At 36.1% G+C, this 27,587-nt stretch overlaps 1 protein-coding gene across 7 annotated transcripts in view; it reads left to right on the top strand.

Moving 5' to 3' along the window:
• Nucleotides 1–27,587, top strand: part of LOC132430955 (platelet glycoprotein 4) — an 83,137-nt gene that overhangs the window by 16,789 nt on the left and 38,761 nt on the right. Inside the window, exon 1 of one of the 7 annotated variants that reach the window (XM_060020328.1) lies at nucleotides 4,713–4,737. The exons of 1 other annotated variant lie outside the window; for it this stretch is intronic. The gene's annotated coding sequence lies outside the window, so the exon portion shown is untranslated. Of the gene's footprint in view, nucleotides 1–4,712; nucleotides 4,743–12,618; nucleotides 12,871–14,856; nucleotides 14,926–19,300; nucleotides 19,371–19,466; nucleotides 19,675–27,587 lie in introns of those variants that run through there. 5 more of the 7 variants (XM_060020330.1, XM_060020324.1, XM_060020327.1 and 2 more) reach the window with 5 other exon arrangements.

The raw sequence follows: 27,587 nt of genomic DNA on the forward strand, positions 1-27,587 counted from the left end.
ACCTATTTACTTATACTTTCAATGTGGCTACTGGACATTTCAAAAGAATATTTAGCATGAGGCTCGTATCACACTTCCATGGGGCAGTACTGCGCTGGAGTGATCAGATAAGGGTCTGACCATTTCATTATGCTCTCTGAACTCCCCACTTCCACTAAGAAGTAGTATCTCAAGATTGCTTTGGCTATTCGGGGTCTTTTGTGTTTCCATACAAATTGTGAAATTTTTTGTTCTAGTTCTGTGAAAAATGCCAGTGGTAGTTTGACAGGGATTGCATTGAATCTGTAGATTGCTTTGGGTAGTAGAGTCATTTTCACAATGTTGATTCTTCCTATCCAAGAACATGGTATATCTCTCCATCTATTTGTATCATCTTTAATTTCTTTCATCATTGTCTTATAATTTTCTGCATACAGGTCTTTGGTCTCCTTAGGTAGGTTTATTCCTAGATATTTTATTCTTTTTGTTGCAATGGTAAATGGGAGTGTTTTCTTGATTTCACTTTCAGATTTTTCATCGTTAGTGTACAGGAATGCCAGAGATTTCTGTGCATTAATTTTGTATCCTGCTACTTTACCAAATTCATTGATTAGCTCTAGTAGTTTTCTGGTAGCATCTTTAGGATTCTCTACGTATAGTACCATGTCATCTGCAAACAGTGACAGCTTTACTTCTTCTTTTCCGATTTGGATTCCTTTTATTTCCTTCTCTTCTCTGATTGCTGTGGCTAAAACTTCCAAACCTATGTTGAATAAGAGTGGTGAGAGTGGGCAACCTTGAGATATCATCTCACACCAGTCAGAATGGCCATCATCAAAAAATCTAGAAAGAATAAATGCTGGAGAGGGTGTGGAGAAAAGGGAACACTCTTGCACTGCTGGTGGGAATGTGAATTGGTACAGCCACTATGGAGAACAGTATGGAGGTTCCTTAAAAAACTACAAATAGAACTACCATATGACCCAGCAATCCCACTACTGGGCATATACCCTGAGAAAACCATAATTCAAAAAGAGTCATGTACCAAAATGTTCATTGCATCTCTGTTTACATTAGCCATGTCATGGAAGCAACCTAAGTGTCCATCAACAGATGAATGGATAAAGACGATGTGGCACATATATACAATGGAATATTACTCAGCCATAAAAAGAAATGAAGTTGAGCTATTTGTAATGAGGTGGATAGACCTAGAGTCTGTCATACAGTTGAAGTAAGTCAGAAAGAGAGAGACAAATACCGTATGCTAACACATATATATGGAATTTAAGAAAAAAAAAATGTCATGAAGAACTTGGGGTAAGACAGGAATAAAGACACAGACCTACTAGAGAATGGACTTGAGGATATGGGGAGGGGGAAGGGTAAGCTGTGACAAAGCGAGAGAGAGGCATGGACATATATACACTACCAAAGTAAAATAGATAGCTAATGGGAAGCAGCTTCATAGCACAGGGAGATCAGCTCGGTGCTTTGTGACCACCTGGAGGGGTGGGATAGGGAGGGTGGGAGGGAGGGAGATGCAAGAGGGAAGAGATATGAGAACACATGTATATGTATAACTGATTCACTTTGTTACAAAGCAGAAACCAACACACCATTGTAAAGCAATTATATTCCAATAAAGATGTAAAAAAAATAGTATCAACACTACTTTTGAATCCTGGAATCTTTTGCTTGGTAGAGTTCTGGAAGTGAAAGTGGAAGAGGAATCAGCATGTGAACTTTCACTTAAACTTATTTCAACATTGGCCTTAGCTGGGCCTCCTGGTCTTAGGTCCAGAGATCTCTTACTCCAAGTCTCCAAAGAAACACCCCACCTTCTGACAGGTGAGGAAGGAGAGGGAGCAGCCTGTGCAGAGTATATGGGGAGAAGATCTAGGGTTTAGGACTTCTAAAGATATTCAACCAAGTTAGACTCTGCTTCCCATGCACCCATGGTCCTATCTGGGATTGTATAGTAGATTCTTTGGGCTTCTGCTCTATGTCTAGATGTTTAGAATATGACACGTTAGGCTGAGCAATTACTGTTAGTCCATTATGGCTTTCTCTATGTTGACTGGTTTCCTGTCTTCTCTCATCTAAATCTTTGAGCTGAACATGTGTGTTCATATTTTTGTAAACTCTATTAATTGCATTTTAAAGAGATTTCAGGTGCAAGTGAAAATGTATTCAATCTGCCACGTTTAAACCTTAAAATCATCTTGCCATTCCCTTCTTCAATCTTTTCTGTCAGATTATGTTCAGATACTTAAGTCTCCTATAACCTGGTCTAATATACTTCTCTCTACTTGTAGATATGAACCTTCATGGCACACCAGGCTTAGCTTGTGCACATGCCTTTTTTCAAACATCCCAGTTACATTTCTAAATGCTTTATGTGATTATCTAATTTTATTGGCTGAGAATCCCACTTCCTTCCACTTTTTCACATTTAACTAATCTTCTAGGGACGATTAAGGATCTAAGAGTTCTGTGACCGTATTCTTAGGAATTTAGTCCCCATTGATCTCTTTCTTAGCTAAACTTCTATCATGTGTTTGTTTCCCAGAATTTATAGTTTTTATACTATGATAAAATGATATTGTGAGGTATTAATCCATATAGTTTTGTTCCTCCCACTTCATTCTCTTTTTTAACTGCAAGATATGAAGCAGCAAATTGAGGGAGGACTTTTAGTGGAGACAAGGAACTGACATTATGTTACTATTCGGTTTTAATAAAGACTTGGAAAATAGTTATGGTCAACTTGAAACCGCTGTTTTCCAACACTGTCCTAAAAAAGATAAAAATGGCCATAAGCTTGGATAGAAGTGAGAACGTGGGAGCCTAGATGTGAATAAATCCCAGAGAGCTGCTGTGATCTGCCCCGCTGCAGACTCACTCCTGAAGGCAAGTTCTTTCTCCCCTTTCACCCCACAAGTGTGAGGATCTCAGAGTGGAAGTGTCACTCAGAGAGAAGCCTCAGAAAACACTGCATCAGTCATGGCACCAGAGCAGTGGAGTATCCTGGGCTGTGTGTGTAGTGTGTAGGCAGTTATGTGTTATGGAGCCCCTGGGACCCCAACACTGAGCTTAAGACCCTTGACGTTTGTGCAAGTCAGCTGAGAAAAAGAGCCATCACCTGCAAAGTGCTCAGGACCAGGATGAGGGAAAGTTATAGCCACAAATTTAGAGAGGGCATGCTCTGTGTTCTCATCTCCTCCTCTGAAAATAGCACCTATTGAGAAAAATATAACACAGTTTTAAACTTGAAATGACTGAGAAATATCAAAAATGAAAAGTTTCTTAAAAGTGACTAAATTATGCTGGACCAGGCAGAATGGAGGCTTGAGGTAAAATGAAATTTCATTTTTGCAGACCTGAGTCTATGACTATAACACTCATTTCCACTTCAGTAATATACAGCCATCCCCAAAGTTTCTTTCTTGCCAAAACAAATGGAAAACCCTTCCATGGGTTTTCATGGTTTATCAGGTAACCATGATAACTTTTCTTTGTTTTAGATTCGTTAATTTTATATTTCACATTCCCTTTGTCAGGATAGACAATTCTGTTTTCTGGGAGTGATGGAAACTTCGACTTGATTTTTATTTTGAACTTTGATTTGATTTTGAAAACTTAACATGTAATTTTTTTCTCCCTTTAAAGAAATATACCCCTCTGTGACAGGAGAGGTGGTGGCATTTCTACGGTCTTTGTTTAGCATTGATTGCATATACATACACATGTATGTGCAATTTGAGCGAATAACTGTATTATCAAGATGGTATGACAGCCCAATATTGTAAAATGGCTGCTTCGGAGAAAAGCTAGCATTTTGGAAGCTGATAATTATTTCCTAATATTTATTACTTGACAAGTAGAGTAGTTCCCACTATGTTCTGATCTACTTTATTGGAGTATTATGTTACTTGCAGGCAAAAGCATCCTAATTGATACAACCATAGTAGCTCAGCACTCTTTGACCTTGAGCAGTTTACTTAACCTCTCAGTCCTTTTGCCTCTCAGTGCTTTAGTATTTTTGCCAGTTGTAATATTAGCAAAACAGTAATTCTTATTTCAAGTCATTTTTATGAAGATTAATTTAGATAATCCATATAGAGTGCTTAGAATGGCGTCTGGCCTATGGTAAGCACCCTCAGTGTCAGCCGTATGTATAACATGACATAATTTGGGTTTTTCAAAAAATGAGCTTCTAATAAGATTATCATTTCACACATTAAATGCCAAGTGATATTCCAAGGAATAAAAATGGTGATGTGGTTATTTTAAAAGTCAGTCAACACGCAACAAGTGTGTCAACTGCCCTCCAGACAGATTCTGGAGATAAATTCAATGACTTTTAAAAGTACTCGCCAGAAATAGCTTTGGTTACACTTAGCCTAAAGGAGGAAAGGACACAAGATACCATTTAGGTTGTATTTACAGTTAGACTTAAATAATTATTTGACCTGTTGTCTCAATCTACGAGGTTGCCCATGTACCTGAACATTGATTTGTGAGTTTAGACATTGAAGCTCAGTGAATTTCAAGGCAAGAAGAGTCCACTCCGTGCCCCCAGGGACTCTGGGAGTTACCTATTAGATAGGCAAGAGCAAACCTCTGCTGCTTCTTACTTAATCCAGTTGAGCGATAGAGAAGAGGGAGAGACTCCAGGACAAACTGCCTAACAGACGCCAGAGAGAGGGTTACACATGGAGAGAGTGTGCTGTCCTCATGTTGCCTCTGAGTCTGGTAAGGTTAGTAGAGTTTGGAAGTGAATATAATCAGAAAGCATTATAATTGGGTGGTACCTGTAGAGCCCATTTTAAAATGAGTGATCTGAGATTGTGAAAAAACTTTTAAAGTGAGGGGAATAAAGGAGATTAGAGGAAAAGCAGTACTTCTAAATAGCCAACTTCCATGACATAGTGCTACAATCTAGGCTCTACATACTTTCAGAAAGTTTTATGGTGAAAAATAGAAGAAGCAAGAAATTTTTATTTTAAAATATTTTTCCTCTGTGCTTTCAAATGGAAATAACTTTCCCCCAGGTTTATTTTTTTTTAAATAAGAATGCATTATTAATTTTCTATCTTATTGTGAATTAGTATTTATACAACCTCAGGTTTCTTGTTTCCTTAGCCCTGAGTATGAATGTTTGCTTTCTCTAATCCCTAACATTCATAGTAAGGTGATAAGTTTTATCTATAATAAGAGACATAGAGACATACTAAGATCTTTTTTAAAATTTACATTACTTAATACAGCAAAGAAATCTGTAACTACCTTAAACACTTACCGTTGATACATTTAGTCTGACTAGTTTTCAACTTAAAAATCATTGAAGTGCTTCCAAAGTTATGTATACACCTTTACTTTTAATCTCCATCATTTTCAAATTAAACTGGTAGGTTTTTTTTTATAACAGTCAACATATTTGCTTTCATTTTCTAAATTTAAATGAGCCTTTCTTTATCTATATAGGCACCAGATAGTAACATAACAAAGATGCTTGTAAAATGCATCCAGTATGGTTTTCTTCTTTTTTCCGTATGCGGTAAAATTTTTGTGCTTTGAAGCAGAATTTTTAGTTCTTACTTGTACTGTTTTTATGCAATAAAAGATTATAACTTTTGGTAGTTTAATACAAATTTCTTTTAAATTTTAAGGTGAAACTACATTTTTTTCCCTAACAGTGCCTGGACATAGCAGACACTCAATTCATTTGCATTGAATTTCCTCTAATCTTATATATTTTGATGTTGCCACAGCAACTTTTTACATTTTCTTCCTTGAAGTCACTGGCTTCTGGTAGAAACTCCTGTATCCTTCAAAAGATGGAGAAATATTCTCTGCCTTTATGTTAGCCAGTGTGTTCTCTGTGTTAGCCAATACATGGTTAATTGTTCTCTGACTCATGCTTGAGGAAGAAGCTGGAATATCAGGTTCTCTGAGAAGTTTGTCATCTCTCCTTCTAAAACCTCCCCGCTCTGTAGGTTTTCCACTGTACCATAAACCTTCCATTAGACCATCTATTGTTTGATTTTATAATAATTTTTCTATATGTCTGTCTGTCATTCCATGAAGCTAGAGTTTTATTTATTTTATTTTCATAATTTCTGGACCCAGAAATATCTAGTACAAGGAGGAATAGTTTATTAAATTGAGTAATTTTGTGAACAAATGAGTTATTTTAACTATAATCTGCATATGAAAAAAATGAAAATAATTCTGAAACATCACAGTAGCATAGCACAATGCATTTGCTGGGAGATTTATATTGACACAAGGTAAGGATTTAGATATGGGCAAGAAAATGCCTTACATGATCATGCATCCTTATGTCTTCTGACTAATCTTTGATATTACTTGTCACCTGGATACATAAACCCAAGGTGACCTATTTCATACAAATCCTGGAAATCTTAGCATTTATCTAATTTTTCTAATTTTCTTTGTCAGTTATGCCCTCTGTAAAAATGTGGTTAACAATACCTAATTATAGAATTTTTTTTTTTTTTTTGCTGTACGCGGTCCTCTCACTGTTGTGGCCTCTCCCGTTGCGGAGCACAGGCTCCAGATGTGCAGGCCCAGCGGCCACGGCTCACGGGCCCAGCTGCTCCGCGGCATGTGGGATCTTCCCGGACCGGGGCACGAACCCGTGTCCCCTGCATTGGCAGGCGGACTCTCAACCACTGCACCACCTGGGAAGCCCTACAGAATTTTTTGTAGACTTAAATAATGACATGGAAGCATTTAGCATGATAATATGTTAACAAATATTTGTCCTCCCCCTTATCCTTTCTTAGAACTTTTCAAGTTGTCCTTATAAGGGAGAAGAAATAGTATTCTACTTTTATATTTAATAATTTAATTTAAATAATTTAAAAAACGTATTTAAAACAAAGTAAAATTTAAAAAGCCAAAAGAGCATTGGAACCAGAATAATTTAAAAAAACTAACTTCACTCTAGTAACAGGGTACAGTGTGTGGGAATCGAAGAGTTGTAAATTATTCCAATTATCCAGGAAATTAATATTAAACTGACTAGCACTGCTGAAGAAGAACAGAGTATAATGACATACACAAAAAAACTAAAGTAATACATTAGCAAATATCAGGCCAGATCCTGGGACAAGATATGTGAAAAGGAGAAAAAGAGAGCAATATTCTAGCTGAGGAGTTTTTTTTTTTAACTGCCACTAGGGCAGTGTAAAAAGAGCATTTCCCCAGACCTCTGAAGCTTCATCTGCTAAGTGATTAAGACTAGATGATTCTTAAAATTCCTTCACATTTTGTAGCATAAAGGTCACAAACGAGAGAGAGAAAAAATGTGTCATACATGGAAGTGGGTAAAAGGTCTTTGAACTAACAGTCACAGCTATTTATATCTGAGTAAATGTGAATGTCCTGTGAGCCTGGAGACTTGTGGCTGTTTACACTGGAATCTTTATGTAGAATTGTCCTCTGTGTCTGAGCTACACCTCTAAACTATGACCTCCTTGAAGGTAAGCGTTGCTAAACTATCCAAGCCAATTTGGGCACACACTATTATTGGGTTATCTTGGTAAATATTGGTAGCTTCCAATAAACAACAGTAGGGTGAGCTATAGATCTCTTCGAAAGACAGCTACAGAGAAACCTTCTCAGAATTGGCTTCTGATGGAAGGAGTTAAGTAGCCAGCAGGAACCCAACCTGCTCCATGTGCTCTGTGAAGTCCCCACCCAGTCCTTTTAAGTATCCCAGTAGTTCTTGCATGGAAGATTCCTCAGAGGCACAGACTTAACATACTAACTACAGAATTCAGCTAACCATCCAGTCCCAGTCAGGCAACCAGGAATGCCCTGAAATCAAGAGCTGGACAATGGGCCATTTCTGAACTGGGCTTAGTGGGTTTTTATAGCCTATAATGTAAAGGCAGAGACTTAGGCCAGTAATATTTCTAGCCAATTCGTAAATCTTTGAGACCATTAATTCCAGCAGTAAAAACCTCATTGTTACATTTATTATGAAAATTTCCAGATTTTAGGAGATAAAGATAACTAAATTACAGATTTTGATTACACACTAAGTAAACAGTTCTAGAATGAATATTCACAACTAGGGTAGCTGCCCATTTCGAGATGGTAGATTAAAAGTATTCAGTACTCCCTCATTGCATTTTATATGCGAGTATTTGAAGTTCATTACAGAAAACCTTCCTGTAGGGATCATGCTTTCTTCTTCTTTGTGACAGGATTCTAGGCACACAGTGGCCACATCATGAATATTCATTGAGTATGTGTGTGTGTGTGTGTGTGTGTGTGTGTATGAGGATGCATGTCATCAACTTTAACCTTTACATAATTATTACCTTAAGAGATATGGAGAAAATCATACATTTTTTTGTCTAATGTAGCATATACTGTAATGGCTTGATTTGCTTTTAGAATATCTTTATTTTTGTCTTAGTTTCTTTATTCTAATGAGTTGCAAATATAATAGCATACTCACCAAATATTGCTAATCTTACATGGCAAAAGAATGTCATAACTATCATAAACTTGAACTTGCTCATTTTGCAAGACCGTGCCCAACGTTCCTAGCATCTCCAGCTTTCCACAAACTAGAATATTCCCTGATGCTTTGTTTCTTATCCTAAAGACCAGTGTGCATGTTGTTATGTGGTTCCTAGGAAGACTGTAATGTCCTAAACAAAGACGAAGGATGAAAAGAGTCAAGGGAATTGCTATGAGAAAATAAGTAGGGATATCCCTGGAGAAGGAGTTGCTTCTGTGTTCTTTTAAATGTCACAGAGTAATTGTTTCTTTTTTTAAGGAAAGAACCAGGGGGAAGAGCAGCTTATTTTCAAGCTGGAGAGCTTGGCAAATATAGGCTGCAGGGTTTACTTTGGTTTAGGAATCCCACTGCCTCACTGGAGGGTCAATCACAGCCATTCTTGGATACTTGGAGGTGGGGCTGATTGATGTACAGCGGTGACCTGACCCAGCACTTAAGGCAAACACAACCAGAGTCATCAGTGTTAATTCCGTATCCTCCAACCAGCATTTTGAAAGTGCGTTGACATCGGTGGCCTTGCACTTTTTCATCGGACTTCTAACTGGTAATTACACCTATATAATCACTGTGAAGTTATCTAGCCTAACAGTGTAGGACTCAAGACCAGTGCCTGCAATACTAAAATCTCTTACTTTGCTCTGAGTTTTGCTTTGTTCTTGTCCAGTTTAAGCTATACGTGCATTTTTCTCTTCTCTTAAGGAATAGAATATATGAGATGGTATAGACATTCAGGCACCCTGTCCCAAGCTTTTAGATAAGAAATTGTGTCTAAAAGAAAATGGAAGGAGTTGGTCAGGTGTTGTAATTTTACTGTGATCTTGTCAGTAATAACTACAATACTAAGTGATAAGATGACATTCAAAAATATTTGAAATTGTCCAAACCCTCCAACTTACCTATGCTTGTATATGTGCAACGATGGAATATCTTAATAGAGCACCATATTAAAAGGGCAAATTCATGTGCGGCTACCTTTTATTCTTAAGAAGATATATGCCCAGGAAGACTGTTAAATTATAGATGGCCACTTTTACCCGAAGAGGCACTTAGAATGAATATTATTATATATGTTTTGGAGTCTCTTATATTAAGATTGTAAGGCAGAGTGGTTGTCTTCCCAGTCGTGGAGAAAGAAGAATCTATCCTCCCCCATCTCTTATAGTCAACAGTAACCAGTAGAGGTCACAGGCAGTTTCTACTGGGGCATTCCTGGAATGGATCTAGTCAGCAAGTGGTCACTGTGACTTGCTAGAGAGGTGACTTTGCAATTTTATTTTACCCTCAGGTTAGGGAAACTTAGTCATCATCTTGTATACCTGACTTGGGCTACTGAATCTTTTTTTTTTTTTTTTTTTTGCGGTACGCGGGCCTCTCACTGTTGTGGCCTCTCCCGTTGCGGAGCACAGGCTCCGGACGCGCAGGCCCAGCGGCCATGGCTCACGGGCCCAGCCGCTCCGCGGCATGTGGGATCTTCCCGAACCGGGGCACGAACCCGTGTCCCCTGCATCGGCAGGCGGACTCTGAACCACTGCGCCACCAGGGAAGCCCTGGAGGTAGCTTTTGAATCTTTCCTTCTGTACTCAGTATTGAGGCGCATCTCTGAAAGCAAAGTCAGCTGCTTGTGGCTTCCGGAACACTAGTTGCTTCTCACTACACAGGATGTACTAAGGATCTGAGGATAAGTTCTTGAAGAAACATTACTATCTTCCTTTCCTCTGGGAAATTCTTAAGCATGTAGAAATGTCCCATCGAGATTATGACTTAGTCAATCAAAATGGATGAATTTGGTTATATTTATTCATTATGTTTCATCTTTAAAAAATTGAAGCCAATCTCCTAAAGCATGTCTTAACACATGCACGTTGGAATTTTTCAAAAAACAGATATTGTCTATTTTCAATTTTAATTTTATTCACCTAAGATTGGAGGAAGATTGCCTGAAAGGGTGACATCTTCAATGGTAGAATGTTTTATAGAAAGAAAAGGTTTTCCCTGTAATTAATTGGCACCAAAAGACTTAAAAAGGCAAATCACCACAGCATTTTTTCCCTAACCTAAATGACATGGCAAATAAGCCAGAGAAAGTTTAGTAAACAGTACAAATTTAGTTTAATCTTTATTTTTTTTAGTTTCATAGCTTGAAGAATTTAAATATTTTCTACTACACAGGATGGTAAATAAATATGAGCTTAAAAGGATAAGTGGCAGAATAAGGTTCAGTTATAACTAAAATATTTTTTGGTAATATTTGGAAACCCGTGGTTATGTATTGAACTGCCATCAGGAGGTAGGTGTCTTTCAAAACAGAAATACCCATTAAGTGGATAATGTGAGTGTATCAGTAAAAGGAGTGAAGGAATCGTCTCACACCGGTCAGAATGGCCATCATCAAAAAATCTAGAAACAGTAAGTGCTGGAGAGGGTGTGGAGAAAAGGGAACACTCTTGCACTGTTGGTGGGAATGTAAATTGATACAGCCACTATGGAGAACAGTATGGAGGTTCCTTAAAAAACTACAGATAGAACTACCATATGACCCAGCAATCCCATTACTGGGCATATACCCAGAGAAAACCATAATTCAAAAAGAGTCATGTACCAAAATGTTCATTGCAGCTCTATTTACAATAGCCAGGACATGGAAGCAACCTAAGTGTCCATCGACAGATGAATGGATTAAGAAGATGTGGCACATATATACAATGGAATATTACTCAGCCATAAGAAGAAACGAAATTGAGTTATCTGTAGTGAGGTGGATGGACCTAGAGTCTGTCATACAGAGTGAAGTAAGTCAGAAAGAGAAAGACAAATACCGTATGCTAGCACATATATATGGAATCTAAGAAAGAAAATTAAAAAGGTCATGAAGAACCTAAGGGTAAGATGGGAATAAAGACACAGACCTACCAGAGAATGGACTTGAGGGTATGGGGAGGGGGAAGGGTAAGCTGTGACAAAGCGAGAGAGTGGCATGGACATATATACACTACCAAATGTAAGGTAGATAGCTAGTGGGAAGCAGCCGCATAGCACAGGGAGATCAGCTCGGTGCTTTGTGATCGCCTGGAGGGGAGGGATAGGGAGGGTGGGAGGGAGACGCAAGAGGGAAGAGACATGGGAACTTATGTATATGTATAACTGATTCACTTTGTTGTAAAGCAGAAAGTAACACACCATTGTAAAGCAATTATACTCCAATAAGGATGTTTAAAAAAAAAAAGAGTGAAGGAACAAATGAATTCATGGTTTCTGCTGATTTAGGAATAGCTGTGATTTTGTAAGTATAATTGCAGTAAGTTAATCTGGATGCAATTTCAAACTTACATACCTAAAACCACATTTAATTTTGAAAAACTATTAGATTAAAATGAGATGTCAAATAAAAATCAACTAGGACAGATAAATGCAAGGTAAACCAAGGAAGAAAAGAAGGAAAAATGAAAACTGGAATCTTGTGGAGGAGAGAAGTCTATACTGAAACTTACTATAAAAATAATATTTTGGGACAGACTTATTTATAACATGGGAAATATTTAGTGGTTTTTAATTTTGAGTTGCATGAAATGGTATGGTTTCCATGTTTTTATGGGCTTATTTCACCTCCAGTTATTAATCACTGTAGTCCTCATTTCTTCAACCTACTGTGATTATCCAGTTTTCCCTGAGGAGTTGTAGAAAATGAAAGGAAAAACAGGCCTGCAGCAGTCTTGGATCATGTCCAGAAAATGTTTTTAGTCCTTGGACTACATGGAGGATGGTGCCCCAAGCCTTGTACGCACAGATTGGGAAAACAATGAGGATCTCAGCGTATTCACTCTCAACAGGAAAGCCCTGTGTCCTTAACAAAAGGTGTACTACAGAGTACACTGAAACGCACTTGGATAACATAAACATCTCGATTCACATTTGTACCTTTACCCATGAACAGGAAGCAATGTGGAGTAAGACAGTTTGCTTGCCAAATACCACAACTGAGGGCCCTGGGCCCTGAAAGCCAGGAAAACACTTGCGTTAGCAATCTCTGAGGATAAATGTACTAATCAGCCAGTGCAAAACTAGGAGGACCAGTAGAGTCATTTAGGGTGACATTCCCTAGCAATTCAGATTCCATAACCTGCTACTGTTTACTTAAGTCACAACCTCCGGAGAAAAGAGAAGAGCAGCTTTCCGGAATCTGAAAGGGGATGGTGAGAATGAACATGATTTGAGTCCTTGGTCGCTTGTTGGAGAACGATGAGGATGACAGACACTTGCATAAAGACACGGCTGATGTTATTTAAACCTACTTCAGAATAGAAGATTTCTTTCTACTTAACCATAAGGTAAATTCCTTTATCAAGTCCATTGTCAGTGCCCCCTAATGTGAAACAAACTTTAATGATGCTACTAAAAACGTTAGGGCTAAAATGAAGTTTAATAGGTAAATTGAACTTCTCTATTATTCAAAGTTTAAGTGTGCAGATACTAAAGGGAAGGTTTTACTGTACCCCTGACTAGTTGTCATTTCTTTCATTCAAGCAGATAACCAACTGTCACAGAGAAACATGCAGAACAGTTGCAGGGTTCTGATATTTTAGAATTCTGAATTTTTATGATATCTACCTTATGCATGATAGTATAGTAGTCTGTCACTTTTATTCTGTTTGGATTTTAATGTTTATGATTTATAGAATATAGTCATGAAGATAAGATATATAGAAAGAAATTTAAATGATGTATAACATTTCCAGGAAAATATTTGCTTCTGGAAGTTTTATTTGATATATTAGATAGATATATAGCCACACACCCATACACTCTATATGTGGGTATGTATGTGTGTTACACAGGTTTTTGTTTTGTTTTTACAGACTATTACACGAGACTTTGTTCAAACTGAAAAATACATTTAGAGCAGGATGTTCCCACTTTGAATCCTTATGGATTCTTGGAAATCTTAAGAATTTATTTCAAGTTCTTCTAAGGAGTTCATTTCAGAAGCAGAACTCTAAACCAAACACTTTGGTTTCTTGGAAGACAGAAAACTCTGGCTTATCCACAAGCAAATGCTTCCCTTAAGCCCACTGAGAACCAACCTGGAAAATGATGATTTGATTTCACTATAGGGTTTGATAGGCTGTTTAATATTTCTTTAAAGCTTCTAGCAGAAGCTGCTGTGCCACTCAAATGCAAGGTTTGTGCCAAATGTTTCTTCAAAGTGTCAGGGCAGAAGGATCAAACTTTTCCATTTTCAAGCAAACAAACAGAAAAAGAAAGGCATCAGAAATATCTTATTTCCTGTGTGGCGATTTCTAAGATAAATTACTGTTACGTGACATACTTCTTAGAAAGTATTTTATTTCTAAGCTTTAAAAAAGAATTTAATTAGGTATGCTTCCATGTCCCTGGAAAAGTGTCTGTGTGTGTGTGTGTGTGTGTGCGTGCGTGCGTGCGTGCGTGCGTGCGCCTGTGCATGCATGTATGTGAGTTTAACTCTTTCAGGAATTTGACACCCAAGTGCTGTGTATCTCCGAACTTAACAGATTGTCAGATGGCATAGATGTCAATATAATTGTTTAAAAGACAGACTAGAGAGTATGGTTAGTATGTCTGTTTATTTACTACATGGAACAAAATCACTTTAAGTCTCATTATCCCTCTGATTTCTTTTCTGGTTTTATACATTCATCACAATGAAAGCTTCTTAGCCTTTTATAGCATATCACCTTGATCAAGCCATCAGCTAATGTGAATGTGTAAATTGATTTCTGTAACCCTTAAAATTATTTTATTGATTTCCTTTTTAAGACCCCACTTCAGGGACTATTTATAGTGTAGATGACATTTCTCAACACAAAACTCTGTTGTACCCTCAATTCAATGAATTTTATATTTCTGCCATGTGAAATTATAAATTAATTGCTCACATAATTTTTTTCAACCTTTTTCTGGTATTTGGTTAGCTAAACGCTTATTTTTGTAATTGATTATTGATTTTTTCTTATTATTTCATAACAACATGCTTTGAGGTCTAGTTATTCTTTTACCTGAAGATTTCTGTTTTTTCCCCCTAATAATTTCCTTTCTAATGTATGAAGACAAATTGTCCTGACAACTATGCTGATCTTAACACTTCCTTAAGGTTCATAGTATTGCTTAAATGTTGACTTTTCCCCACTCTCCTTAGAGAGTTAAGTCTGTTTTGCAAACAGTTCAAGTAAAGATAGGTGCCGCCAACATACTTAGAAGGCCTGTGAAATTTACATATTGATCTGGCCCAGCCCACATGAGACTATCCGCATATACAGAGGTGCTCTCTTTAATCTGTCTTTTACACACAGCTCCTACCATGACTTCTATGAGACATATGGGGAAGTTTACTTTATATCACTAATGCAGTAAGTTTACTTTCATTGTGTGCTCTATTCATTAGACGACATAGCTTAAGTCTAAACTTTAATGACCCTGATATTCTGCATTTTACCTTTAATGATGTCCTTTCAATTTTTCCTTTAAACGTGATATTAAAAACTTCCATTTTAATCTCTCAAGCTTTCGCTGGCATTACCGTGTACTGCTATGTCTTGTGAATTTAATATTCTCTTTTAAAGTTATGTACGTATATATTTATTTTTATTCCTGCATGTGAAGGCCCTCCTCACCACATGAAGCAGGTAGAACCTGCCATTGGTTTAATACTTCCATAAATGTAAGGCAGCAATTGAAAAACTAGGTATTTGTTTATATAACACACACAGTCAGGTGCCGTATGCATGTGCATAAATATGTGTGTGTGTATAGATCTTCATGATGAGTTAGCCCAAGGATTAAAGTGATAAGACGAATTTTGCCTTATGGTTTTACACTGGTGACTAATGTTTTGAGATACTTTACAGTGTTATGTGTTATAGGTTTTCAGAATGAATTTTGTTTTAGCTAATCTCAAAATAATTGTTAACTGCCACTTACAGAATATGTTCACTGTTCATTCCTTGGTTATTGTACTTAGATATCATTTTCTAAGAGGAGGTTATTTATAATTGTTATTCAGTTTGAACAAATGTGTTGAAAAGAATACGTAAATGAGGTATTGACCAAGAACTTATTTATATATATTTTTTTTATTTCAGAAAAGAGTATAGGCCCTTCAGTCAATCTTTCAGGGTTTTAATCCTTGTTTTGGCACATGCTAGCTGTGTGACCTCAACTAGTTATCTAAAGAAAATAGTAAGGTGGTGTGGTGGGTCAGTGAGATAACTTATGTGAAACACTTATTTCAACAACTGGCAGACAGTAAGCCCCCAATACATGTTAACTCTGTTACCTTATCATCATCATAATTTATAGGTCTTTGATTGCCCATACAATCTAGAATTGCAAAGCATATGATACCAAAATTCTTTTCATTTGCTAGACTGTAAAAAAAAATGAATCACTTAAAAATTTTAATCTACTATATAGAATCTGCATACATCTTTACGTTTTAAATTTAAATCTAACATATGATTTGATCTTCAGCTTGAGGCTGTAGGTAGGCTCTGTAGTTATTCTCTTTGACAAGAAAGGAAATCAGGAATATGAGGACTGTGTGCTGCCCAGTTCACAAAACCTATTATTATTAAAAGAGCTGTAGTCAGGACTTGGGCTGTGTGATTCCTCTTCTAGAACTCGTATTATGCCTACATTGTCTGCTTCTCACATATGTTGCAATGTTTATAATTACTCAACATACTTTACTCTTCCTCTTTTATTTCACAAGTGTTAAATTCCATGAATCAGCTCATCTAGAAGTACTGTTCTAAAGGATTTTTTGAAACCATACAAATGCTAGAAGAAAGTTTATTATTTTTTATATTCTTCGAGAAAGACTTTCAAAGCATGACACAATACCTAAAAGGAATTGCTGTGAAAGTTAATGGCATAAAAATTGAAATTGTCAGTAATTTAAAAATGCAATAAAAATAAAGTTTAAAATAGTCAAAAAAAGTTTTAAAAACTGTCAAATGTCAGAAGACTGGCTATTGCCTTACTAGCTAATAAGGAAGGACAAACAAACCCACAGGGGAATAAAAAAGATGAACAAAGGTATTATCACAAATATTTAAAAATATAAATGCCAATACGCTTAAGAAAACAGGTGAACCTTCACTCAATTAAATATTTACCGATAAAATAAGTACTTGTTAAAAACAAAGTTTAGTGTAAACCAGTGTGAGACAGGCATTTTCACACATTGCTGTGTACATGTATGAACAGAAATTTGGTAAAACTCCCCCTGCCAAAAAAAGTACATACTTATAAATTTCACTTTCTGCTATTTACTAGTGTCCTAGCACAGTAAACAAAACTATATGGGAACTTCCCTGGTGGTCCAGTGGTTAAGACTTCACCTTCCAATGCAGGGGGTGTGGGTTTGATCCCTGGTCAGGGAGATAAGATCCCACATGCCTCGCGGCCAGAAAACCACAACATAAAACAGAAGCAATATTGTAACAAACTCAATAAAGACTTCATTCTCCATTTTCTGATTAAGAAAATAAGAGTAAGTAGTTATTTAACTCCTAATCCCCAGTCAGTATAGCTAGCAATGGTAACATCAGAAGTCATGGATGTCTGTCTGATTCCAAATTCTAAGTGGTCTTCCAGAAAAAAAAAGACTTCCCAAAGCACTGTGCCTAAGCTGACTTAAGCATATTGACAGTTTTATCTTTCATTCTACTAAATTTTGTCTAGTGCTGTAGTGGATTTACAGAAGGCAAGGTATATAGCCTCATATAAAAATATCACTTCAAAATATTGCACACACATTATATTTTTAAAATGAAAACCCCAACACGCATTACTCAGAAATGGGTGCGGCAGTTTTCTGCCTTGTTCAAGGTGAATATTTTGCTCAAAATGTAGATATATGGTTGCAGATTTTACTTAGCTCTAGATTTCCTGGGTGTTGTGTGCTAAGCTACTCAGAACGGTTGCCTATGGGATTGAACACTTAGCAGCTGCCTCCGGGAATGTAAATTTGATTCTTTGGGCTGCTCATGGGAGGGTGTGACATTTTCCTCTCCAGAGAGAGAGGATTTGGATGGCATTAGGCTACTGAGTAAATAGTGATCCAAGTAAGTTCAGTGTCAGCTTAGGCATCTATTTTACACGTATTTTTTCTGAATCATCTTTCTCTAACAGTGTTCAAATTTTCATTATAATTTAACTATCCTTGACTTCCCTGGCGGTCCAGTGGTTAAGAATCAGCCTTCCAATGCAGGTGACGTGGGTTCAGTCCCTGGTCAGGGAACTAAGATCCCACATGCTGCAGGGCAACTAAGCCCGCGTGCCACAACTACTGAGCCCATGCGCCACAACGAAGAGCCCACACACTGCAATGAAAGATCCCGCATGCTGCAACCAAGACCTGACACAACCAAAATTTAAAAAAATAATAATTTAACTAGCCTTTCAATATATTTAAGATATGCTGTTTAAAATGGCATCTGAACTCCTATGTTGGTGGACTCTTTCTGAATTGTCACACTGGAGGGTGTGTGTATGTGTGTGTATCTGTGAGAAGGCTGAGAAGGAAAGGTATCAAAGTAGCTTACATACAATAAAATAGATACTCTTAATCAAAATAATTTTTAAATTAGCTTTTATACTACCTTTTTATTAATACCACAAAGTTAAAAGGTCACAATTATAAGGGAATCATCTTTTTAAATTATCTGAAATCTCTGTAAGTTATTCTTTTTAAATGAAAAGCATCAATCACAATGAGATTACACAAGGCCATTTCTACTTTATTGTAATTAAATGATCAGATATTTTTTTAAAATTCTAATATACCTGAAGACTTTTATAACTTATTATTAATTTTTAAATAAATGTGTCTGTAAAAATATCCTGGAGAAAGAAAGCAATGCTAGAGGAAAAAAAGTGCTTTGGATTCCTTTCCAGTTGTATTGCACAGCTAGCAAATGAGAGGATCCAACACATGCCCAGAAGTGACAGCACAAGCAATCCAATGAGGACTGGTTTAAATACAATCTGATGAACTAAATGTATTTCTGCCTATTACTGTTAGGTTGTTGTCTTTCAAGGCTGACTTAGAGGCATTTATTTAGCTGATCTGTCTGATAGATGACAGTTTAACCTTCTGAAGATTTTGATTTTTGCCTGTATGTTTCTGAGAATTTCTTTGTAAAAATGTATTTTTAATATTGAGGGTCTTTTTTATCCTCCCAAAGTGCAAGATTTGGTTAGATTTTAAAATAATTACTTTCTTTTAAAGTAACTTTAGTATATGCTTTTTTATATTAAAAGGTCATCCTAAATAGTAGAATTATTTAAATGTTATGTAACAGTTGTCTTTTTATCTGAAGAGATCTAAGAGAAATTTAATTCTGGGTGTTTTCGTAGAAGGATTTTGCTGTGCTCGTGAAACTTCTATAAAACTAAGAGAAAATAATAAATAGTGAAGAACTTCCAGTTAGAACAATAGGCTATTTCCTTTTTTAAACGTCTGTTTGTTATCCTTGTTGATTGACAGAGTCTCCAGTCGTTTTCGCAATTATTAGGCTCAACACACTTTAGATTTATGAAAAGTACATTTTGTTTAAACTTTATGAAATGAGGTTTTCAAGCAGGAAAGTTAGACTCTGATAATTCTGCCCAATCTACACTTTCCACCCCTGGGCCCAGTTTATCATCTGGAATAATGATTCTGTAGTAAAAGAGTATATTAGAGGCCACTCAACAAGTTAGTTCCTTTTGTCTCTCTGGCCTCTAACTTACTTGGATGGGAAAATGGCCAAAAGAAAAAAAAAAGTACTGCAGAGGATCTCAGATATAGGTAATGGGTCCTTACCAGAACATAAAAATAGACCTGTAGGAGCCATATCAGTGGTGGGATGTGTGTGTGGGTTTTTGTTTGTTTGTTTGTTGTTTTAATTACTCTTGCAACAGAACACTCACTGGGATCTGACGTCTGTCTGTCTGTCTCTCTTTTTTTTTTTCTTAAAGCATATTTAAACTCACTTTTTATAATGGGGATTTCAGTGTAGGGTTTTCTGCAGAATACCATTTGGTCCTACTAAGAATTGACTGTTCAAATGTTGGAGCATTTGATTGAAAAATCCTTCTTAGCCTTTTTAAAGGTAAGTCATAATGATTTTTTTTTAAATAAAAAGATTTCTATCTCCCAAATGATAGGAGATGACACTACTATATAAACACCCATTAGAAGTTATAGAACAGCAACAGCAAGCAGGAACTGTTTTCTTGAAGTCATTAGGCTTTTTTTAAAACATAGGTTTGTGTTGTTTTCCAAGTTATCAATCTTCTTACCTTTTATGTTTAAAAAAATATTGAAACCTTGTCCACCAGCCTATGACATTTTGTTTCTTGATGTTTAAAATCTTATGTTTATTTGTAAATATTTATTTGTTAATATTTAAAATGATGTACTATCCAATTTGATTATTGCAGAACTTTCATCATCTACTTAGGCTATTTATACATGATTTTTAATTTAAATTATGAATGAAAATCAACATAAATAAAAACCAGTATAGTAGGATTAGTTCTTATAAATGACTTGCCACTCTATGCCAACATGCTTTCTAATATGCAATTGTTAACTACCTATTATTTTAGAGAGTCATTATTTTGTTTAATCTTCTATCTTAATTTCACAACTTTTAGTGAACCTGACTTTGTCTACATGGTTAAATGCAGTGCATGTTTTGGATATATTCTTATTAAGCATTTTTTTTAAATGAACAAAGATATTGTAATTGCTACTGGGGATGGTTAATTGTATTAATTCCAAATAATGATTCTGATTTATATAAATGTTTATAAATTATATAAAATTTGGTAACAGAATAAAAAAACAAAATTAAAGTTTTTGGATATTTAGGAAGCTTATTACAAATATCAGCAAATTATTTTCTTGAATGATGATACAAAGTTTAAAGGACAGATCATTCTAGAGAAATTAAAAGTTTTAATTTATAGTAATTTATAGTAAGTGAATTCATACATAACTGTAAATGGCATAAGTTCTCTAGAGTAAATTTCTAACAGTTTCTAGAATTGTAACATATTGAAAGATGTTTTTGAAATCTTTTCATGTACTTTTCAGTCCTTGACTGTGTAGTTTTAAATTAGGAAAAGAAACAGTGCTTTTAGTATTCGTTCAAAAAATAACCAAAATAATAATTTTTAAAAATTTTGTTATGTAGAGAGTCCAGTGGTGGACTGGATTTTATGAGAGGAAAAATACATAGAAATTTTTTCATTTACCAAAATCATTATGAGACCGGAACAATAAATCCAATACAAACTCATCAGAAGTTAAGCTGGGAGGAATAACATAATTACAACTGGAGAGGTATTGGACAGAGTGTACTAAAAATTTTGGAATTTATTTTGGGAGTTATAGTTGCTACACTTAATTTTTAAGAAAATGTTAGCAAAAAATACTTGTGGATTTTTTTTTTCTTCCTGAAGGAATGGATTCTGTAACTATTTTCTGATTTAATCCAAACGTGTTTTAATTCACTGGCCCAAGTCATGGCTGAAAGTTTCAAGGAGCATTAGTCTAACCTAGAAGCTGCCTTTTCATTTGCATAATATTCTAAATCCTGGTATACATAAGAATAAACGATTTCATCAGATTTTACTGTAACCTAAGAGTTTTGGAAATAATCATTCTTCTTTGTGTAACTTATACACATTTATTAGATTTTTAAAAAATAATACTTGGCCAATTTGCAATAACATTTTACTATTAGGTTATTGTTCAAAATAATATTCCATAATATTTCAAATAACATAACATGTGCTATGATAGGAATTTTTATTCATTACCTCATTGAATTTTATTTGACATTTTAAACCATATATGATGTATTTATACACATTTTAGAGAAAACTGAGCCACAGAAAACTATAATGTTAGACTGTGAATTGAACCTAATTATTTGAATTCAAAGCTCAGAATAATTGCAAATCTTATAGTATTCTACTGTTTACAGTAAGAGTTGGGCTGGGAAAAAAGAGGTAATAGCATTTCTATCTAGGACTCAACAATCAAGAATGGCTCTAGGGCTTCCTTGGTGGCGCAGTGGTTGAGAGTCCGCCTGCCAATGCAGGAGACGCGGGTTCGTGCCCCGGTTCGGGAAGATCCCACATGCCGCGGAGCGGCTGGGCCCGTGAGCCATGGCCGCTGAGCCTGCGCGTCCGGAGCCTGTGCTCCACAACGGGAGAGGCCACAACAGTGAGAGGCCCGCATACCGCAAAAACAAACAAACAAACAAAAGAATGGCTCTAGATAATCCTATTTAAACGGACATGACTCTAAGAGAATCATTTCAAACCTATAGTAATCTCTATATTTAAGTACTCCAAAAACTACCCCAAAAAGGTTGGTTTGCTTCTAGAAGAACATTTAGTGTAATAATGAAGTCAATGTAATTATTGTTTTAATTTTCTAAGACTACCACCAAAACAAGTATTAACTTGTTATATTTGAAAGGCATAATTTAGTAAAGTATATTATTGTTTTGTATAATAGATGTCTATAAACTTTTTTCTGTTATATATGTTTAGCTCCATATATTCTGATAGGATGGAAATGCCCATATAAATTAAAAGGATTATGGTAACTTGAATAAGAGAAGGTGTCGGAGATCTCCTAATCTAGTTATTTAAATATTTTCCACATAGCCGTTGGGTTCTGTGGGGATGACTCAGAGCCCAAATGAGATGTGACCGGAAAGGGGAAAGGGCCACAGTTCTTGCCAACTTTGACCACAATAGCTATTCTTTTAACTATCTTTATATGTTGGGATTGTGTGTAAAATAAGTGCTAGTCTAATTCCCTTCTGTTTCCACATAATGAAACACAACCAGATTTAAATGATTGACTTAACTAGTTTGATGTGAATCTGCATCTTCCTCATGGCTAGGGAATCATGGCTTTTTAAACACACCTAGATATCATATAAAGTAAGAGTGTGAACAGGAACTTAATTTGGAAAGCTAATATTCATCATTCATATTCAACCTGTTGTTGAATTAATCACCCCCAGAACTCTAAAACTGCGTTTTGTGGGCAGATACTGTATTTATTAGGTGAGGAAGACTGTGTATCAAAAGAATCACAGTGTGTGTCTAGTGGAAAACAGAGGTGTGTGATCTGGTTTCCTATTCCAAGGAAAAGTGGAAGGAAGGCTTATGGAGAGAATAGGAAATTTCTAACTCACTCATGAGTTAGAAAATGTCATCCAGGTCCTGGCACTCATTTATGGTACAAGTACATACTCTTATAATCTGAAAAAGTTTCGTAGTTCACGTCCCAGGAAACTGTACCTCTGGGCCATGCCTCTTCTGAGTGGAGTTTCCCAGGAAACACAGCTCTATCTGCACATGGGAATAATTACAGATTCTCTGGGAACTTTATTTTTCTGACCTACTAATGGAGACGCTTCTTATAGCTCAGTCTCAGTTCCTATCACCAGGTTTCCAACATAGTAGAATGCCATAAATCTCATAAGTTCATCTGGAAACATTTCGTAGATATGACAGCAAAAAAAGAAACAGCCACGTGTACATATACTCATGAATTCTACAAAAGGAATAGGACTTAATGTCTGTGAACTGATAGGATACAGCTGATCTCCATAGAGACTGAAGAAAGTTATGGGATTAGTGATATCTTAAAACATTTCTTTTTATTTTCTCTTCCTTCTTCTTATTGGTCTCAAAAATATGTTTTCTTCCCTGTACCTTTGATTATTTTTGGTTTTCCAAATTTAAGTACTTTAAGCAAGCAATAAGTTATTACAGATATCAATATCTTAGTTTTTGTTTATGTTTGAGTAAAATGTGCTTTCTTTTTTTCTTTTTCTACATCTTTATTGGAGTATAATTGCTTTACAATGGTGTGTTAGTTTCCACTTTACAACAAGGTGAATCAGTTATACATATACATGTGTTCCCATATCTCTTCCCTCTTGTGTCTCCCTCCCTCCCACCCTCCGTATCCCACCCCTCGAGGTGGTCACAAAGCACCGAGCTGATCTCCCTGTGCTATGCAGCTGCTTCCCACCAGCTATCTATTCTACGTTCGGTAGTGTGTATATGTGCATACCACTCTCTCACTTTGTCACAGCTTACCCTTCCCCCTTGCCATATCCTCAAGTCCATTCTCTAGTAGGTCTGTATCTTTATTCCTGTCTTACCCATAGGTTCTTCATGACATTGTTATTGTTTCTTAGATTCCATATATATGTGTTAGCATACGGTATTTGTCTTTCTCTTTCTGACTGACTTCACTCTGTATGACAGACTCTAGGTCCATCCACCTCAATTTCGTTTCTTTTTATGGTTGAGTAATATTCCATTGTATATATATGCCACATCTTCTTTATCCATTCATCTAATGATGGACATGTAGGTTGCTTCCATCTCCAGGCTATTGTAAATAGAGCTGCAATGAACATTTTGGTACATGACTCTGTTTGAATTATGGTTTTCTCAGGGTATATGCCCAGGAGTGGGTTTGCTGGGTCGTATGGTAGTTCTATTTGCAGGTTTTTAAGGAACCTCCATTCTGTTCTCCACAGTGGCTGTACCAATTCACATTCCCACCAGCAGTGCAAGAGTGTTCCCTTTTCTCCACACCCTCTCCATCATTTATTGTTTCTAGGTTTTTTGATGATGGCCATTCTGACCAGTGTGAGATGCTATCTCATTGTAGTTTTGATTTGCATTTCTCTAATGATTAATGATGTTGAGCATTCTTTCATGTGTTTGTTGGCAATCTGTATATCTTCTTTGGAGAAATGTCTATGTAGGTCTTCTGCCCATTTTTGGATTGGGTTGTTTGTTGTTTTGTTATTGAGCTGCATGAGCTGCTTGTAAATTTGGAGATTAATCCTTTGTCAGTTGCTTCATTTGCAAATATTTTCTCCCATTCTGAGGGTTGTCTTTTGGTCTTGTTTATGGTTTCCTTTGCTGTGCAAAAGCTTTGAAGTTTCATTAGGTCCCATTTATTTTTGTTTTTATTTCCATTTCTCTAGGAGATGGGTCAAAAAGGATCTTGCTGTGATTTATGTCACAGAGTGTTCTGCCTATGTTTTCCTCTAAGAGTTTGATAGTTTCTGGCCTTACATTTAGATCTTTAATCCATTTTGAGCTTATTTTTGTGTATGGTGTTAGGGAGTGTTCTAATCTCATACTTTTACATGTAGCTGTCCAGTTTTCCCAGCACCACTTATTGGAGAGGCTGTCCTTTCTCCACTGTACATTCCTGCCTCCTTTATCAAAGATAAGGTGACCATATGTGTGTGGGTTTATCATTGGGCTTTCTATCCTTCTCCATTGATCTACATTTCTGTTTTTGTGCCCGTACCATACTATCTTGATTGCAGTAGCTTTGCAGTATAGTCTGAAGTCAGGGAGCCTAATACCTCCAGCTCCGTTTTTCGTTCTCAAGATTGCTTTGGCTATTCGGGGTCTTTTGTGTTTCCATACAAATTGTGAAATTTTTTGTTCTAGTTCTGTGAAAAATGCCAGTGGTAGGTTGATAGGGATTGCACTGAATCTGTACATTGCTTTGGGTAGTAGAGTCATTTTCACAATGTTAATTCTTCCTATATAAGAACATGGTATATCTCTCCATCTATTTGTATCATCTTTAATTTCTTTCATCAGTGTCTTATAATTTTCTGCATATAGGTCTTTGGTCTCCTTAGGTAGCTTTATTCCTAGATATTTTATTCTTTTTGTTGCAATGGTAAATGGGAGTGTTTCCTTAATTTCTCTTTCAGATTTTTCATCATTAGTGTATAGGAATGCAAGAGATTTCTGTGCATTAATTTTGTATCCTGCAACTTTACCAAATTCATTGATTAGCTCTAGTAGTTTTCTGGTAGCATCTTTAGGATTCTCTATGTATAGTATCATGTCATCTGCAAAGAGTGACAGCTTTACTTCTTCTTTTCTGATTTGGATTCCTTTTTTTTCCTTTTCTTCTCTGATTGCTGTGGCTAAAACTTCCAAAACTATGTTGAATAAGAGTGGTGAGAGTGGGCAACCTTGTTTTGTTCCTGATGTTAGTGGAAATTCTTTCAGTTTTTCACCATTGAGGATGATGTTGGCTGTAGGTTTGTCATATATGGCCTTTATTATGTTGAGGAAAGTTCCCTCTATGCCTACTTTCTGCAGGGTTTTTATCATAAATGGGTGTTGAATTTTGTCGAAAGCTTTCTCTGCATCTGTTGAGATGATCATATGGTTTTTCTCCTTCAGTTTGTTAATATGGTGTATCACGTTGTTCAGTTTGCGTATATTGAAGAATCCTTGCATTCCTGGAATAAACCCAACTTGATCATGGTGTATGATCCTTTTAATGTGCTGTTGGATTCTGTTTGCTAGTATTTTGTTGAGGATTTTTGCATCTATGTTCATCAGTGATAGTGGCCTGTAGTTTTCTTTCTTTGTGGCATCCTTGTCTGGTTTTGGTATCAGGGTGACTGTGGCCTCGTAGAATGAGTTTGGGAGTGTTCCTCCCTCTGTTATATTTTGGAAGAGTTTGAGAAGGATAGGTGTTATCTCTTCTCTAAATGTTTGATAGAATTCACCTGTGAAGCCATCTGGTCCTGGGCTTTTGTTTGTTGTAAAATTTTCAATCACAGTCTCAATTTCAGTGCTTGTGATTGGCCTGTTCATATTTTCTATTTCTTCCTGATTCAGTCTTGGCAGGTTGTGCATTTCTAAGAATTTGTCCATTTCTTCCAGGTTGTCCATTTTATTGGCATAGAGTTGCTTATAGTAATCTCTCATGATCTTTTGTATTTCTGCAGTGTCAGTTGTTACTTCTCCTTTTTCATTTCTAATTCTATTGATTTGAGTCTTCTCCCTTTTTTTCTTGATGAGTCTGGCTAATGGTTTATCAATTTTGTTTATCTTCTCCAGCAACCAGCTTTTACTTTTATAGTTCTTTGCTGTCATTTCCTTCATTTCTTATTCATTTATTTCTGGTCTGATCGTTATGATTTCTTTCCTTCTGCTAACTTTGGGGTTTTTTTGTTCTTCTTTCTCTAATTGCTTTAGGTGCAAGATTAGGTTGTTTATTCGAGATGTTTCTTGTTTCTTAAGGTAGGATTTTATTGCTATAAACTTCCCTCTTAGAACTGCTTTTGCTGCATCCCATAGGATTTGGGTCGTCGTGTCTCCATTGTCATTTGTTTCTAGGTACTTTTTGATTTCCTCTTTGATTTCTTCAGTGATCTCTTGGTTATTAAGTAGTCTATTGTTTAGCCTCCATGTGTTTGTATTTCTTACAGATCTTTTCCTGTAATTGATATCTAGTCTCATAGCGTTGTGCTCGGAAAAGATACTTGATACAATTTCAATTTTCTTAAATTTACCAAGGCTTGATTTGTGACCCAAGATATGATCTATCCTGGAGAATGTTCCATGAGCACCTGAGAAAAATGTGTATTCTGTTGTTTTTGGATGGAATGTCCTATAAATATCAATTAAGTCCATCTTGTTTAATGTATCATTTAAAGCTCGTGTTTCCTTATTTATTTTCATTTTGGATGATCTGTCCATTGGTGAAAGTGGGGTGTTAAAGTCCCCTACTATGAATGTGTTACTGTCGATTTCCCCTTTTATGGTTGTTAGTATTTGCCTTATGTATTGAGGTGCTCCTATGTTGGGTGCATAAATATTTACAATTGTTATATCTTCTTCTTGGATTGATCCCTTGCTCATATGTAGTGTCCTTCTTTGTCTCTTGTAATAGTCTATATTTTAAAGTCTATTGTGTCTGATATGAGAATTGCTACTCCAGCTTTCTTTTGGTTTCCATTTGCATGGAATATCTTTTTCCATCCCCTCACTTTCAGTCTGTATGTGTCCCTAGGTCTGAAGTGGGTCTCTTGTTGACAGCATATATATGTGTCTTGTTTTTGTATCCATTCAGCCAATCTGTGTCTTTTGGTGGGAGCATTTAATCCATTTGCATTTAAGGTAATTATCGATATGTATGTTC

The sequence above is a fragment of the Delphinus delphis genome, chromosome 9, assembly GCF_949987515.2.
Source record: "Delphinus delphis chromosome 9, mDelDel1.2, whole genome shotgun sequence".
NCBI lineage: Eukaryota > Metazoa > Chordata > Mammalia > Artiodactyla > Delphinidae > Delphinus > Delphinus delphis.